Genomic DNA, 18,702 nt, shown 5'->3' on the forward strand with positions numbered 1-18,702 from the left:
CCATTTGAAATTGACAGCGTGGGAAGATTAAAGAACTACTTTGATCTTGCACCGAAAACCGCTAACAATGAGGACGTATGGTTGCCCCCGGTAACCAGAATGTTCTGGTTGAAAATGTGGCTGTTGAATTTTGTGCAGCACATGTGATTCAAGGCGAGGCGTGAATGTCAAAGACGAACTTCAAACCTGCCTTTTCTCGGCTGTGCACCCTTACTCCGAGGATATTGATGGACACACACACACACACACACACACACACACACACACACACACACACACACACACACACACACACACACACACACACACACACACACACACACACACACACACACACACACACACACACACACACACACACACAAGGGTTTTGGGGTACGGGGACGTAAAAAGAGGCTGCTCTACATTCAGAGCAAACAAAGGACCTGCGTTTGTCCAACTTCACCTCGATCTAAAAAAAAGACCGCAACGGTTAATGACAATTAGTAGAGAGAAAGTGAGGGGAGGTATTCTGCGGAATATTTTACTGCAATGTTCATGTATCATCAGAGCAGCTTATGACGTCAGAGTCTGGTGATTTAGGTTCACTTCAGTGAACTGAGAGACGTCCAATGTTTCTCTTTGTGGTTTACTTTATCTGTCCGTTTCAAATTTGCAGCTCTCTGCATGCATTTAAATAAACATTTAGTTGTATGTAAGCTGTGGCTGCGTTGGTGTCTATATTAAAAAGGCGCACACATACACACACACACACACACACAGCCCCTCTATCCCCTGGAAGTGCGGCGGAGATGATTGTGTCACAGCAGGAAGAAGCTCTCTCTCAGCTCCATGTCTAATTAACTTTATGCCTCATTTTGTGCGTCTGTGGATGTGTTTGTGATGCATGCGTGTGTGGGCTCTGTTGTGCGTTTTTTGGCTTTTGCCAGTGCTAAAAATGAGAGCGAATTATTTAGAATGCGTGTGAAATATTTAAATGGAGACCGAAATATTGGCCGGGTATTGCGGCAGAAGGTGGGAGGAGGATTGGGCTGAAAGGGGAGCGATGGTTGTGAGGTGCGTGTGAACCTCTGGGCGCACACACAGAATCGGGGTGTTGTTGTTTTTGCACGATGTTGATCTCAAAGTGAAGCTGCAGAGAATGACTGATGAAAGCTGTTGTCATTGTGTGTGTGTGTGTGTGTTGTGCTTTTTCTCAGGTGTATTAGACGTGTGGAGACATGCTTTTAAAGGAAAACTTCATACATTTGCCTGGCCCAGTTTATGTTTTTCGTGCATGCTTCCATAGACACAAGGGTGGTCATACATTTTAGGAAGGCACCTAGTGTTGTTAGTGTATAAGTTAGTGTTGGAGCTTTGATCACATTCCACCTACGGCTCCTATACATCAACCTGCTATCAAACGACCAAAATCTTGGTCACATGATGGAAACTGTTCCATTTGCGAAGGAAAAATGACTACTTTGGGGAATGTTGCAACATTTGCTAGTCGGAGTGCAAAAATCACCATAAAAACAAACATAAAAAGCTGACAGTTCAAAGCTGTCTGGTAAAAACCAAAGAGTGGTTCCTCATACTGTATGTTGGCCAAAATATGTCATTCCACAAGTACCACGGCTAGTATGGTGGAACTCGGACTATAATTGTTTCCCTTTGCTCCTTCATCCAACCTCAGTGGTCGTGTTTCTTATTCCATCCGACTCTTTTCTGTTGATGGCGCCACCTTTCCCTATAGTCGCAGTACAATGTTACTGTGACCACAACAACAAACAGGGTCCAAGTCCGTGACAGTAACACAGAAAAGTCTTTAGTTTTAGTCCACTTTTCCCCCAGCACTGTTTGAGGGGTTTAAAATGACAGCAGGAGTATAAATCGTTTGCTTGGACATGGAACTGCATCGTAACAAACAGCCCTCTCCTGCCGTTGCAACAGGAGGAGAAACAGCACACAGAAGCCGCCACAGCTCGCCTCTCGACTGACGCCAAACCACCAGAGACTTTTCACGTTTGTCTGGCCGACCTTCATGTGTCTCAAATGCAGAGGACATCGGTCACATTGTTTTAAAAATGAAAAAATATCCCAAAACACATCTCTTCCTGTCGCTCTTCAGATGAGCTCCGTTACGACAATCCACAAACAGCGAGGTGCAGTTCCATGTGACCTCTGTGGCTAACTCGGCGCCTCATTTGACGACCGCTTGAAACCATTTACAGGAAGAAAAAAAGACTGGGATTTGATGTGTAAAACGCCGTTACACTGTTGCATTCTTTTCTTTCTCAACATTTGAAACCAGGACAAGAGACAACCAAATAACCAGGGACACCGTGATAAAACTTGGAGATTGTATTTTTTCATTTCAGCTGAACAGATGTCTGAGGCGTGATGACAATAACGGGAGAGCCGTGTTATTTTGTTCATTGCCATGTGTTTCTTCGAGTGTGTGTGTGTGTGTGTGTGACTAACTCTCCCACACACACTTTATTTTAACAACAGCACACACAGCAGGGTTGTATCGCTCTGTGGTCACTGGTGTATTTGCTGGTTAATCACACGTCCGTCATGAATCCACAGTGCCCCCCTGACCCCCTCGCCTGCAACATAACACTTCAAATGCAGAACGACGCGCTTACAAATAGATGAGAATAGATCAGAATACAAATACATATCTTCAAATCTACATGCATGATAAAAAAAAAGTACTGCATCCTCTTGGCGGGTCAATAAAAGCATCATTCAATCGCTGTTGATGTTGGAGACAGCTCGCGGCCCGCCTGCTCTTGATTTATGTCGTCGAGCCCCGAAAATACACAGTCAGTCATTTCTGTGCACGTTCTTGTCCGAGCATGCAGTTTCCCAGCAATCCATCACCACTGTTATTGTTGTTTGAATATTATGTGCCAGTGTTGCCTCCATTTGTTAAAGGAATACTGTCAACAACCCTCCGTGTCTATACGTTGAACCTGAAGCTAGAGCGAACAGACCAGTCGCTTAGCTTAGCACAAAGAGGCCACACCAAACATAAATCAACCTTCCACCACCTTAAACGCTCGATAATGTGAGTGGGAAAAAACGGGAACATCTGGGTTTTTCACCAAAAGACAAAAAAAAAAAATCAATCCGCCTATTTTTTTTTTTATAAAACCTATTTCCCATATCCCCTAAATAAATATAAAGAGGTGCTGGTAATAGATTTTCTTTTGATTTGAACAAATCCAAGCTCTACTCTTCTTCTCCCTGTCTTTATGTTAAGCTAAAATAGGCTCAGAATGTAGCGTTACATTTAAATCTAATGTATGGACGTGAGATTAGTTTCAGTTTTATTTATTTAACTCCCAACAATAAAAAACAGTTTATTGCCCAACTTTGTCCGTGGGGAAAAATCTCCAAACACGAGTCTCATAAACCGCTATGGGTCTTGTTTACCTATAAAATCCTTCACAATAAAATAACCTCCTCCAGTAGGTCTGTTTATATCAACACAAAATAGAAAATTACAAGTTGACGCTTATGAAAGATGCTCATTTTTTTTAAGCCCCCGGCTACATTTATGGTGCCGTACGCGGGTCACCACCCTCGCCCCACTCTGTGTGCGGCTTCAGCGCGTACATGACGGGTCTGCGCGGCCCGCCAGCGGATGGCGAGGAGCCGCAGTCAGTCACACGCTGCCGACGTCAGCTGAACTCAAAGTGAAGCCTCGTTTGCTTCAATGATTAGTTTAATCTGTTGAGAGTTTGAGAAAACCAGCTGACTGAAGTAAATGCCTGTGTGGACTGCTTGTTGGTGCTTTTAAATGCTGTGTCGACCTACACTTGTTACAGACGCTGTCGCTGCTGACACAGTCAGAGCCTCCCACATTAACCCCGTCTGCGATGTCATCAAGTTTGCACGGATCGCTTGCATTTAAAAGAGAGCAGTCGGATGCTGTCTGGTCGACAGCTGCTTGATCATTTATTCTCTTAGTTGCCGAACAGCCTTTCCTCACAGCACGACAACTTCTGCTTTTTCCAAAAACTGAAAAATTCACTGTATAGATGCAGATTTAAAACAAGCATAGCATCGATTATACTGCTTAAGGATGGGAACCACAAAATGAGCACTTATCCCTGTGAAATGATCCCAAATTCTGCAATAGAATCAGCGTAAGCATAATCGAGCCTTTGAAAGAGGGCTTTTCCTCATTTCTGTTTACAAAATAAAGCAAAATTCACAGTTCACCGAAATAATATGACGAGGGTTTATCCTCTTTATGGAGTCGTTGTATTTCTTTTATTTTCTCTCGGTCAGAATTACAGAAGGAGGCGTTTGTTTGTTTGTTTGTTGTGTAGCTCGTTTATCAGCCACCATCCGGCCTGCCAGCCAGCGGCCGGCGCCTCATTTGAATGTTTTGGAGGGTTACTGGAGCGAGGCCAGTCCCTTCACACTGCACCCACTGTCTGCACATCTGACCGCACCGAGCCGCCGGCGGCCTCGGGCCAATAAGGACGCCATGCAGCGAGTCCATGAACGACTCCGGAGAGTCGATCCATCTTTAGCCGCAAATCCTGTGGTTGCTTGTGATCCGCGTCCAACGTAAAGCAATAATCACTTTGTTTCATGGGGGTCACATGCCCAGGAATGTGCACAGCCGCTGCCTTCAATAAATAAAGTGTTGGGCTATAAGTGAATCCATAGAAGCAGAATGGCTGTTAGAGAAAGTGAATGACTGACTGGCTGAGCCTGCAGTGGGCCAACAATAAAATTGCTATTCATTTTCACAAATACACAGCTATTATACAGCATATTCATGTGAGAGATGAGCCTAAAACCTTGTCATATATTCTATATACTGTATAAATAAATGTTTAAATTCTAACGGCAGGAGCACCACAATACGCTTTGTGTGCAACACAGTTCAAAATAGTTCAACAAGTGTCGTTGCTACTCCCAGAGGATTGGAGGCAGAAACAGAAGCATATGGTCGTGCTCGCACTGGGCCCCGCGTACGTCCAGGGAGGCGACCTTTCCGCCGACCTTTAGGAGACGACGTGCTTAAAACTTCAGAGGCAGAGTGATTGTGTCACTCCAGGGAGCCGGTTAACCTTCACCGTTTCTCATCTACTGGTAATGTCGGCGGCACGAGGAGGAAGTCCACTATAAACATTGAATTAACGTTACCCCTGTGGTCACAGACGGTTCCTGGGAGCCCTTTTTGGGAGAGGTTTTGCGCTCCATAACGGGACGGACAGAGAGGGTTGATGGCGGACCCTGGAGCAAAGGCTCAGTCAGCTGGCACAAGGTGACCCTAACTTGAAAGCAATGTAACGGGAGATCAAGGGCCTCTACTCTTCATGTGTGTTGATGGATCAGGGGCCGTATGATCCTTATTAGGAGTAGCTAAAGGACGTTTCCCCCCACTTCCACTCACTACGCTAAGCGTTTCCCCAAAATCAAACACTATTCCTTAATAAGTCAGAAACCTCACATGAACATCCTTTAAAATGATATAAGCCGACACACACAGAGGTCATTACAAAAAACTGAAAATCCACGCAGACTGTGGAAAATGCTCGGCATTCCACAAACGTCTCCTACAGAAACGCGTGCGTGTGTGTGGTGAGACTGGTGGTATGTGGGTGGGTCATTGCAAAAACAAGCGAGGTCACTGAGTCGGACTGGTGTCCGGCTCAATTGAGGTCACCTGCTTCCTAGTTTACTTGTTAACGTGTGTGTGTGTGTGTGTGTGTGTGTGTGTGTGTGTTTTACTGTGGTCTAGATGAGCTGGCGACGCCTTAAGTCCGTGGTCGATTGCGCCTGCAAGCGGTAAAACTGTCTGAGGGACCGTGAATGCCATTAGACACGTGCACATGCCTATGAGGGTTGCCCTCACATGTGTCGCTACCACACACACACACACACACACGCACCCCCCCCCCCCCTCCTACAGACACACACATAAAAGGAAACGGTCTCTCTGTTGACATGACCTCTGGTGTCTGCTTTTTATCGGAGCCAAAGTGTTGACGCAGGTGTCGCGTCCGCATGGTCACATGGTCACATGGTCACATGGTCACACAGACTCCACATGCTTAGGTAGCGCAGCGCCTGCTCACAGCACATAGCATATCCAGCATCCAGCTGTCGCGGCTCATTACCAGATCATGGACTCCAGTTATTTTCAACGCTAAATATGAAAACGTGTCGCGTGTTGTTGTTGTTGTTGGTTATCACCTTCTATAGAGCGTTAAGTACACTTAAAAAGGTGGGACCATCGTGCAAAAAAATAAATAAAATGAATTGTATTATTGTCTCTCAAAGAAAACCGCACAAAGGAAATAGACAGATAATTTACCATTAAAAAGGAGGTTGAAGAGAGAAGAGAGATGAATTTAATTTGCAGTATTTGTTTCTATGGCACATGCAGCATCTTAAAGAGAGTGGAGCAATGATATCTATGTTTTAATCTTGTAACCAAAACATACTTTTGCATGCATGGAAATGCATGGAAAATATGAAAGAAGTCATTTTCTGCACCTGGAGTTTCCCTACTTGTTAGTGCAAAGAAGTAAAAGTTACCACATCCAGTGCTTACACAGGCATACAATAGAGAGTCATTTTTCTTCAAACCCGTAACTCTGCAGTTTTTGCAGTGACACAACTTGTATATTTGTGGCCTAAATAAAAGCCCACGGGAAATATTGCTGCTCTCCTTGGAGCATGAAGGATTAGTGTTAGAAATACAAACTGCCAGGAGCTGCAAGGCCCGAAGAAAAAAACAAGAATCTGCCACACTGGAGAATAAAAAAATCCTTCAGAGGTTCTTATGTAGATTACTTGAGTATTTTAAGGATTTAATCAGGGGCCGCCGATGCTGCCATATCGCGTTTTTCTTTTTTTTTTCCTCCACAAAGCTTCTAACTCACTAATCTGCACGATGTTTGTGCACGCTGCGTCACTGACTCCACCGAGACATACAGGTACAGAGACAACAAGCGGGAGCACACACACGCACACACACACACGCACACACACACACACGCACACACACGCATGTAGATGAACTGATCTCCTCGCCGATGCATTTGCCCGTCCATGTGTAGGGGGTGGGGGGTGGGGGTGGGGGGGGTGTGTCAGGTCCCTGACTGATGAAAACGCAGCAGCGGTTGTGGTGTCAACGCCATAAAACAAAGGCTGCAGCGTAGATGAGCTGCCAGCCGCACCTCCGGTGATGGATTTCACCGCAAACACATTTGCCGCTGAAAACCGAGCGTTTAGTCTCCCGACGCTCCGTCTTCTCCTCCCTCCCCCCCCCCCCCCGCTCGCTCTCAGTTCCTCCGCTTTCGGGCCCGTTCTCTCGTGCTATTCGTCGCTTGCCTTCGCCCGGCCTCCTGCCTCCTGTTGCCGCGCTTGCCAATTCTTTTGAGCCGTCTTCACGCTGCGATTGTCTGTGGCCTTCAGCCACCTCCGAAGGAGAAGTGGCCCTGTTTGGTGGCCCCTACGAAGGAGCACATCTGTTCCTCCGCTCCCCGTTGCACTGTTGTTGTGCACATGTCTGCACACGTCCACAGCCTCAGACTGTCTTTTGTCCGTTCAATATCCTTCACCGGTGCTGTGATATCCTCTAAACCCTCTCTGTGTGGATCTAGTGTTTGTCCTCCACAGGTGGAACGTGTCAGCCGGTGTCATTTCATGAAAATGTATTTGTAGTTTTGGAATAGCTGCAGAATGTGTAGTTATCTTTTTTGCTTTGGTGACTCAAACTTGAAGATTGTGCACTAGTCAGACAGATTGCCAGCCCGCACAGACAGATCAGTGATTGCGATCATGACTCATGAGTTTTGGTTGCAGAAAACCTCTGAAACCCCGTGACTATTTATAGAAGATGGAATATCATGGAGACAGATTATCTTTACACCAAGGAGCCTCAGCAGATAATTTCCCTCAACGATCTTTTGTAGCCCCACTCAACGCCGCATAACAAACCCCCACCAACAATCTGGGTTAATATCATGCAATTACTGTGCATATGTTTCATTTTGGTGTTTAGCAAGCAGGAGATGATGGAAATTATTATGAAAGTGGCGCATCGGGAGCTTTCCGTCCTTCCACCATGTGTCTACGAACAAACATTTAACAGACTTTCTCTAATAAGAAATATTTTTAACAGTTCTTCAGAGTGCATTCATGGCAAATTACACAACCTGGTAAGTGCACTCAGTAGAGTGCAGATCTCCGTCTAATGGGTCTCCCTCTAACAACACACAGTCAAACCTGCTTCAGTTGTCCCTGCTGGCGGAGAAGATTAAAAAAAATAACGGGGATTCATTCATCTTTGACTTTAGTGGATCATAACATTCTTCTGCTATCGAATAAATCTGCAGATGCCCAGGTTCAAAATGACTAGTTTTAGTCAAGTGCATTACCCACAGTCTTTGTGCTAAGCTAGGCTTTATCTGACAAATATTTGATTCGTATTCATAAAGAATCTATTTTAAATTTGTATCCATTTCAATTCAAATGTATGCAGTGAACATGTGTGCATATTTCTACTTTATTTCCACCTGATAAATAAAACCCAAATAATCGGGTGAATGTGAAAAATACATTATGAGTTGATCTATTCTTAGTATAAGAAAACATAAGGATACATTTGTACAGCAGCTTTAAACTTATATTTCTATGAAGCGTTAAAATAATCCATTCATAAGAGAGTTTGCAAGAAAGTTTCCAAACAAAAAAAACATTCCCGCCCTGCAAAGAAAAACTTCTTTGACACCAGTGACATTCAATCACAAGTTTAGTCAAGCCATTTGGAAGAGCCAACCCCATTCATTTGACCGTGAAGGTTTATGATAAATGGGCACACTTTATGAATAGAGGCTCTATTTAGGGATGGCTCCATAAAACAAGCAGCCCCTCCCCTGTTTAATGCTTTGTCATAAAGCCTGAGGTCAGCCCCAGAAAGACATTCATTCTCTCTTTTTGCAGGGTGGCAGTTATTCTCTTGTGACCTGTTCATCGAGGTACAAAGTAGATTTAGTGTTTAACCCGAGTCTGGGAACTCGTGTCGCGGTTTTCGCTGGTTTTAACATTCTGTGTGTGCAGGCTAGAGCCTCGTCTAACGTCCTTTATGTCAACACAATATCCATTTGGAGCTTTGCGAGGACATGAAAGGAGGGTTTTATGACTGATGGTTGCTCTTATGATCCTCAGTCTCTGCAAACTCTCTCTCTGTCCGACTCCCCCTCCTTTGGTTTGACTTCAAAAAGGCAGCCGCCGCGTGAGCGTCATACCTACTGGAGCAACACCTGCGTTCCAACCACCGCTACGAGCACAGCTGCTTGTCTATATGTGGCAGTATATTTGTTCGGGGCTTAAATAGCTTTTAATGCCAGAGTGCTTGACTTTGGGCTCTCAAGAGCAGTCCCATTGTCACGGATATGTCTGCTTGGCTTAAAAAGGCCCTTAGGTGGTCCAGTGAGGACAGCGCTGTAGCTGATTGGATGGAATACCTGCGTGTGTGTGTGTGTGTGTGTGTGTGTGTCTGTGTGTTTTTGTCGCTCATGGACTACCCGGTTGGCCCGTCTCGTCACCAGGACGTTAAAATAATCAGTTAAAAAGGCACACATTGAACAACGCATCCTCTCTGGTTTGTGTCTCCGTCACCATTCTCCATTCGTACAAGCTTCCCAACACATTTTTTTTTCCCCAGCGCGTAGCAGAGAAATCATAAGGGGGGGGGGGGGGGAACGGTCCTTGATGTGTAAATTCGCTATTAATAATTCCTCTCCCGTCTCACCCAAAAAGACTGCCTGGGTGCGTGTTTGCTGCTCCTGCTTACAGCTTACTCCGATCCCTTTCCCTCCCTCCACTATCCATCCCGCCCAGCTTTATTATTTATGAAGCACAGTAATAAAGACTCTCGTTTTCAGAGTTTTCTGAGACCCTCCCTCCCCCACTCTGTGATGGGCACACTGGACAAAGTGTCCGGGCCGTAATAGAAAATGCAAGCGGGGTTGCGGCCTATACGCGAGTGGAGGAGTCCTTTCCTCTATGTTTATGGGCAGAAAACCTGATTTGGGATCAGTCACACTAGACAGAAACCTACCGCACACCGAGGGAGGGAGGACAGAGAGCCTCACACGCCTTGCTTTCTATCCTCTCGAACACAGACTTCATACTGCGTGTTAAAATCTGGCTCAGTTTCTGGATGTCCTTATTCTTGCTCCATTGATATTTCTAATCAGAGACACAGAGGGGGTGCGCTTGCTTCACACTGCAAAAGTCTTATCGGGTCCTTTAGTCTACGGTCTTAATCTCTCAAAAACAAATGAATTGTTATTTGCTAGAGGGTCTTCTTTCATGATACTGACCCTCAAAACACGTTGCTTCGCGTGCAGCATTTACAGAGTGCTGACAAAATAAGTGTACAGCAACTCACCGCTTTTATAGCTGTCCATTATACCTGTTCAGTACAGGCATCACCTCTAAAACATATTATTCAACATGCTATATCTTGTTGGATTAATCCATTACGTTCTGCTCGCGGTAGCTTTATACTCCCTATAGGCTCATGATCACTGGTATCAACATCTGCAAGAAAGCAAAGGCTTTTCAACTATTTCATTAAAACTATATTTTCATCCGTTTCATATTAGGGATCAAGATGAAATTAGGCCTTTATTAGGAATGAATCCAATGAATCCAATGAGCATAAGAATGAGTTGTTTTGCAGCGACGTTGTGGCCTCGGGGATCCAGGCCCCACGAGGCAGTTGCCCCCCTTTGAACAAACGCTAAAATATGTGGTAAACATCAAAGTATAATTCACCAACTTTGACGACCTTATTTGCTTTAACAGCCGGCCCCAGGGCGGTTTGAACGGCCGATATATTACGATATATTGCGACACTAAGCGTGGCGATGCGATTATTGCAGAATCTAATTTGAGGAAACCAGAGAATAAAGCAGAACAAAACAGAACCATCTGCATTTAATCTGATCAAAGAAAAGACGATGTGCATTTGAATCCATCCCAATCCCCGTAACGTCCACCATCGCAGTGCTTCAGACTGCACAAAAAGTACAGCTGTCAGCCTCAGATTTGCATTTAAATGATCAATTAGCGAGTCTCTACATGCTTTGCCTGCCCTGTCCTCTGCTTGCATCCCTACTGTCATCCCTCCACTTACTACGTCCTCTCAGCAGCTACGCTCAGATGATCCCTTTCCATTTCTTTTCGCCTCGTCTCGTTGCAGAAAGGCCGCTGACTTCGTGGTCGTGTTCCAGTGGCGCTTTGCTTTCAGCCTAATGGACAGACAGCTGTGCTCCCATTTCTATATATAACTAAGAACCCCACATGATGAAGTCCCTCACACCCTCCATCCCTGGCTACTACAAGGGAGTAGGACCCAGTCACAACTCACAGTTTTGCTAAAGACCTGCACTTTTTATTAAGTCATTTTGAGCCTAAAATTCCAGCTTTTATGAAAAAATAAAGCCACATTAAAAGATTTAGTGAAAAGCACTTTGATAAGCCTCGCTAAAACTACGGTATTTAATGCAGCTTTATCTGCACAGGGTCACAATTTTGTCGTTCGTTGGATGAAGGACGCACAAAAATGATTTGAATGAAGAGCGTACGACTTAAATCTGGCCCTTTCTGCCCCTCATCACCGAGGAAACAAACACTCATTTTTAAATTTGTCGAATATATTTACACGCTTGTTTTTGTGCAGCTCAGTAGGTTTTGCGGGTGTTTGTGCGTGTTTGCAAGAGCTGGATTATGGTATATAAGTAACGGCGTTAAGGGGTCAGCTGGTGGTGGGGTCGCATCCGTTCAGATTAGAGAGGTTAGTCCTTCTGTCTCTTGTGTAATTAATAGAGACGGTAGGTGGGGGGGGGGGGGGAAGATAAAGACAAAGAGGGGAGAGTAAGTGTGCATTGAGAGAAAGAAAGAAACCGGCCCTCACACACACGCACACACACATACACACACACTCAGCAGAGAGGGATTGCGTGTAATGACTGGGTCCCTGGTGGTCAGGGTATTCGTGTACATCATGAGCGTGTGCAGCGGTCCAGAACCAACAACAGATTGGATATAAAAGGGATGCACTGGACGTGTGGTTTTTCTAGCAAGTTCAGGACCCTGATATTGTCAACAGAGATAATAACTGCCGGACGGCCGGAATGCAGCCGCGAAAATCTCCAAATAGCCCAACACACACACACACACACACACACACACACCGAGGCACGTTTGTGACAACAGTACGACGGGTTGGAATTAACTCGACCAATTGGTTCTGTCGTAGATCTTCTAGATGAATGATTTCCAATGTCAAGCGACTCATCGTTCCTCATTTTGACAACGAAAATAGGGCTAACAAGGGAAAACTTCCACCAGATGATCCCCCGATAGAACAAGAAACTGAACATCTCAATATATGAATTCAGCTATAATACTGTTCTGAAAAGAATGAAATGAAGACGACCAGAAACTCACGTTGGGGAACACAGCGAACTTAAGGGGGGGAGAGAAGCAGGATGTAGGTGCTTGTGACATTTCATGAGCCTGGCCCCCGGCAGCAGGTGTTGGGTTCATGCTGGGAAGGGTCTTAATGTATCTAGTGTTCATTTAAACAGCTTCAAGTTTGAGTTGATGCTCGCCTCAATGACAGCGTCAACAGAGACAACACCACAGCATCGCCACGGACAGAAGGAGGTCGCTGTATTCACATCAGCGTTAAGCCATGTTCTTTGTTAAAAAAAACAGTCTGCGTTTTCTCTCATCAATTAACAAATATATTTTAGATTAAAATTGCTTTAAAAAGGATCAGGGTTAAAAAAAACGTACCCAGTTCCAAGTTGCCTCGAACCTTCCCCGGTCAGGCGATATAAAAAGAAAGAGGACCATTTGAATGGCAGCCAATCCCTGCCAGCGCTCTGTGGTCAATCGGACCAGGATTTCAGGCCAAGTTGCTACTTACTACTTTTATAAATATTCCATTTTGATTCTAGGTGTGGGTGACATGGTGGTTAGCACTGTTGCCTCACTGCAAGAATGGATTCAAAAACACCCGCTTTCTCCCCCCCTCCCCCACCCAAGACATGCTCTGGGGGTTGAGTCAATGGTTTGTCTCTATGGCAGCCCTGTAAGTGACTGGTGACCGGTCCAGGGAAGCCTGTGACTCAAGCGCCCGTACATGGCTCTGAGAATAAGAGTTATAGAAGGTACGTCCACTCCTGTGAGTACTTTAGAACATCCATCACATCAACTTCATGTTTTTGATCTAGCTACTTTAGTTTGTTCTTTGCAAGCGGATGTGTTTGTGCATGAATGCCTCTTGTGGCGTTTCTGTGTCGATGTTAAAAGTGAAACTGTAATCTCAGAGAGTATGCATCCCTCAAAGCGTAACTGAGAAAGCAATTAATTCATGAGAGAGGCATGAGAGACCTGTCGAGCATTAGAGCAGCCGCAAGATAGGGTTTAGCATCCTTCGCTTTTTGACCCGCCCCCCCCCTCTCTCTCACACACACGCACACAGACACACACACACAGGCCTATAGAAGGGACGAAGATGATGATGAAGATGATGATAATACGGAGGAGAAGGTGAAGATTATGGCCGCTGTTGCTTCTGTGTGAGACCCCTCTCACTCACTTCTCTCTCCCTCTTGCTGATGAATTAGTAAGTGGACACTAGAAGGACTCATTCATCCGCACACTGGTGCATGAACTGGATGTTTAGCCTCCTGCCTCTCACTCAAACTCTTTTACATCCTCCAAACCCTTTTCCTCTCCTGCGTTCTTTACAACTTTGTCTCATTCTTTGAGTTTCACAGCACTGTATTGTCCAAATAACAGTTCTTGCAGTAAAATATATCTTTCTTTTTACCCTCTCTGCCTGATGTCATGTTTAGTGTAGATTATAGCCCAGCGCCTGACCCATTGCCTGCAGACAGAACTGCAGCTTTGTGACTCTCTCCTCCAACCTCCAACCTCCACTCCCCCACCCACCTCCCTCCCTCCAGAGTCCCTGAGGCTCCAGCAGCTGGCTACGCACCGTTTCACCTCCCTCTAGATCTCTTATTCCTTCCTTTTCTGTCCTCTGGGTGAGATGTGGTATCACATTACGCATTTCTTTGCCCATTGTTTTCGGTGAGATTGCTTCAGCCACGATGAGCCGTGAGGGGTGCGGTGCTGATGTTGCCGTCACTGATGTTGCGCTCCACGGAGGTGTACATGAGAATAAAAAGTGTCGACAGTGGCCTGTTAGCGCTCTAGCGGCTAATCCATAACCATAGTCAACAACACACACGAACACAGACACACACACACGCCCTGCTGACACCTGACCTTTACAGGAAGCAGAGCATCCGCCCTCCCACTCCCCCTCCATCCCTCACCTCTCCACTTTCACTCAGTCATTATGCAGTGAGGGGTCAGTGTTTAGTATACATGAGGAACGAGTGTACATCAAGGGATCAGGCAAAGAGGAAAGAAGGAGTCACAAAGCGAAAGGCAGTTTTGTTCATGGTAGAAACAAAAAAGAATGACACATATTGGCAAAATGGAGGGCGAGAAGGAATGGACTGTAACACGGGGGTCAGGTTGAAGAAGGGCGGCGGAGGAGAGTTGGATTGTCTTATCAGATGATACAAAACGCACACACACACACGCACAAGCAGCCGGAGACTCACAATGGTGCCGTCCTGGTAAACAGGGCTTTGATGATAGCGGAATCACACTGAGTCCAATGCCTTGACATGAAGACAGAGACGGCATGCTGGGGAGTGCGTGTGTGTGTGTGTGTGTGTGGGGGCCGGAGACACTGCATGGGTGTGAGAAACTGTCTGTATTTATGTCTCTGCATGAGACGGTGTTATCGGAGACATAAATATGAAAAAGGATAGCAATACGGAGACAACCAATCTGTGTGTCCTGACACAACAAACCGCCCTCGTCCTTCTACCGAGATTGGCTCCATATTGGATGTTTAATATTTAACTACACGTGTCTTCCTCAGGGACTGGGGGGGGGGGGGGGTTTGGAGGAATGTGTGAGGAGGAAGTGTGTGTGCATAGACACTAGCGGCTTGTAAAGATAGAAGTGTACACACAATCATTGTGTCACTCACAACGCGCAATCAGGAGCGTAAAAATGCAAATTCTAAGAACAACAAGTGTGAAAACATCCAGTGTAACTGTGGCTGTTCAGAATGCACACCAAAGAAGAGCTGATTCATAATCAATCAAAAGCTTTGCATCACGTGCTCAGGTTCATCTTCAACCAGTAATCACAGATTTCAGTTTGGGCCAGTTGGAGGCAACAGAAACGGCAAACCCTACATTTGATGATGATAATAATAATAATAATAATAATAATGACAACAATGGAGAAGGTGCTTATTTACACATCCAGCAGATGATGTGTGAGTCGTGTCCCCCCCCCCCCCCCCCCCCCCCGATGAATTGGAAGACCAATATTTACTCCGCTTTAATCTCTGACGCCTCCTGAGGGAAATATCTGCGACTGCATTCAGAGATTCCTCAAAGTAACCCTGGATTTATTTATGGAACTTCTGGGAACATCTCTGAGCCGAGTGGTCGACCGATGGCAAGTGTGCTGCATTCTTTTCAAAAAGAAATTAAAAAAAAACCTCTGTTAATGTGAAGTGAATTCTAAATTATAGGATTATATTCTGCAATGGTGTTATTATAATGAATACCATTTCATGCAATGATCAATAAATTGTGAGCCATAGGCCGGTGAGTGCGTCTCTACGGAGACGACCACACACACCGTCACCGTTTGGTGAATCTTTTTCTTAGATCCTTCTTTTCACCCTTTTTTTTCCTCTGCTAAAGAAACTCTTTAAAGTCCTCTTCCTTACTCTCAATTCCTAGAGGAGCTCTCTTAAGGGCTAAGATGCTGTGACTAACCTTTATCTTTACCAGGAACTTATTTCTACTTAAATTCTTGGATAACATCGTCATCTCTGAAATTGCAGCACTTCGTACTACGAAGCTTTATGAATTCACCGCCCCCCCCCCCCCCATTGTAAATCTCTGTGGGTTTGAACTATACAACTACAATCTGTTCATATTACAAAATTGATAAGAGCAGCTTTAAATGTAAAGATTTGCTGCTTGTCATATCATTGTAGATTGAATATCAAGAGGATTTAGGCTACTGGTCGAAACAAACACAATGATCCACTAGTGTATTTGTTTTGTAATCTAATCTAATGTAATCCACATCCACACAAAGCAGGTCTGAGCACGTTGACAACGAAGGCTCGCAGATAACAATCATGCAAATGTCCATCCAGTGCACACAGGATTCATGTAAAGCCTTTTATTCTATTCTATTCTAGGTGCAGGCGCATGCGTGCACATAATACGGTATGCATGGGTTCACACATTAATATGCAGGGAGTCCAGGGAGGTACATTCCTTGCCACACACGCGAATACGCAGTGAGTCATTGTTATTTTGCTGGGTTTAACCACAAGCCAAACCCCCCCCCCCCCCCCCCTTCGCAGACACACTGACTCAGTTATTCGCTCATGCACATGCTCCAATTTGTATGTGTGTGTGATAAGCCAAAGAGGCTTTTAATGGTGCATTCACCCAAATTACATTGCAAAGACCAAGATACGGTGTTCAGAATCATATCTATATTTAATTTGCTCTCATCTGCAGACATTTTGCTAATAATAATTTCCCTCTAATACTGAAAATCAAAACAGTCGCTAGTTCATTTCTCAAAGTGAGCGAACACAAACAGACATTTAGCACTGTGTACTGATCCAGGACATATCCATACACTTACACAACAATATTTCCTATTGTCCTGCGGGCAGTGTTGGGAAAGTTCACTTTCTACATGAACTAGTTCAAAGTTCAGTTCACAAATTTTAAAATGAACTAGTTCAGTTCATAGTTCAAACTTAAAAATGGGAACTAAGTTCACAGTTTAGTTCTAGTTCAGTTCTTTTTTTCCATATGTTGCTGCAAGCTATTATTTTTCTAAATTATTGCCACAGCCCAGAACCACAGAGAGCAATTATTTTTATCAGTTTTAACAATGAAGCTGTGCATCAGATTTAATCTTCATATCCAATTTTGAATCCTTATCCAACCAGGGTTTACATTAGCATTGAGGGGATTGTTGCTTTAATGTTGCTGTCCATTCACTCCACACTAGCAGCAGCTGCAGCGTTCACCCCTACAGTACATCCTCAATCACATGCTGCTTGAATGGTCTTTTTTAAATAAGAAATAAAAACACGACAGTTATCATTAAGGTGCAAATGTTTGCAAAGAAAGGTCAGATTCCTCCCATCCTCACCGACCTTGTCAGTAACTTCATAAAACTCATTTAAATTATTATACGCCGCCGCTTTGTTACACGCAGCTTTTTTGATGACGCATGCGCGGTGCGACGCTGGAGGCTGGTGTTGCCAGATTGGGTGTTTTTTCCGCTACTTATTAAAGCGCGTTTACGGTGTGTTTTCTTTAGAAATCTGGCAACCTATTTGAACAACGTTAACCTGAAAGAACGCGCCGTTCAGACACCAGAATGAACGAGTTCACAGTGACGTTCATCGGGCGTTAATACAGTACGTTCAGTTCACGTTCGCCCAAAATATGAACGAGTTCATGAACTATCGTTCAATGAACGCGTTCAGGCACAACACTGCCTGCGGGATCTTAAGTATAATACCCGAGGCAGTAATGACCTTCCTGCTTAATTATTGCACAGCGGCCAATTGTTTGTCAGTCAGCAACAATGAAAACCCACACTGCTCAACATGGTGGCAAGTGCTTGTGATCGGCATTCAATTAAACACGTGTCGATTTAATATCAAGCAGTTTTTGGACTCACCGAGTTCTCTGTCCTCGTGAAGACGTCGATCACAGCGCCGCGAGACTCGTCTTTAGGGGCCTTCGGCTTCACTGTCGCTGCGTCGCATCGAGGCGAGGCCGCAAAGACGTGCTTTCCCGGCCCGGTTCCGACTGACGTTTTCTCTCAAACCCGTGGTATCGGCGGGGACCGCTTCCCTCGTTTGGACTTTGAATTTCGCGCACATTGCGCTTCCAGCGTAGCTGGTGAGTGACGTCAGCTGCGCAAATGTCCAGCAACGTCTCCATGTGCGATACGTAACGTAGCTGATTACCGGCATAACATAATCATTTATGTGCAAGGCACAGCAGGAAGCAAGAAAACAACAATAAAATGCAGGTTTATTAAATAAAATAATGAAATAATCAGTTTTGATTTTAGCAGGTGTGCCTGCCTCTCCTCGTCTGTGGTTGGAAATGACGTCACCACTTGGGATCCTGCTACAAACAGAGCTCCCTGTGAGCCGCTGCTTCAGTGTCTTCTGACTGGACGCGTTCAAGTTACATGAAAACATACAAGTGCTCGTCTGCCACAGCTTTACTAGCGTCTCTCTATTTTGTGTTTAGTGTGGTGTCCTTTATTTGATTACATGTTGTGCAGGCATGAATCACTCTCCACATCAGGCTGAATCTGGCTAAATCACAATCACGTTCTTCATCGTCTAGACGGCCGACTCGCGCAGACAAACACACACATTACACATTACTTCATGCACAAGCGCGCTCCTAGTTATGCATCGTCAAACTCGCAAGAAGTGGGTCACAATAACCAGCTCATTGTCTCACGTTAGACGCTACATGGAAATACACGCAG

The 18,702-nt window shown here is 45.0% G+C and overlaps 1 protein-coding gene across 2 annotated transcripts in view; it reads left to right on the top strand.

Annotated features, from left to right (window-relative positions):
- Positions 1-18,702, top strand: part of ext1c (exostoses (multiple) 1c) — a 58,285-nt gene that overhangs the window by 25,208 nt on the left and 14,375 nt on the right. The gene's annotated exons all lie outside the window — the stretch shown is intronic.

The sequence above is a fragment of the Pungitius pungitius genome, chromosome 17, assembly GCF_949316345.1.
Source record: "Pungitius pungitius chromosome 17, fPunPun2.1, whole genome shotgun sequence".
NCBI classification, from domain to species: Eukaryota; Metazoa; Chordata; class Actinopteri; order Perciformes; family Gasterosteidae; genus Pungitius; species Pungitius pungitius.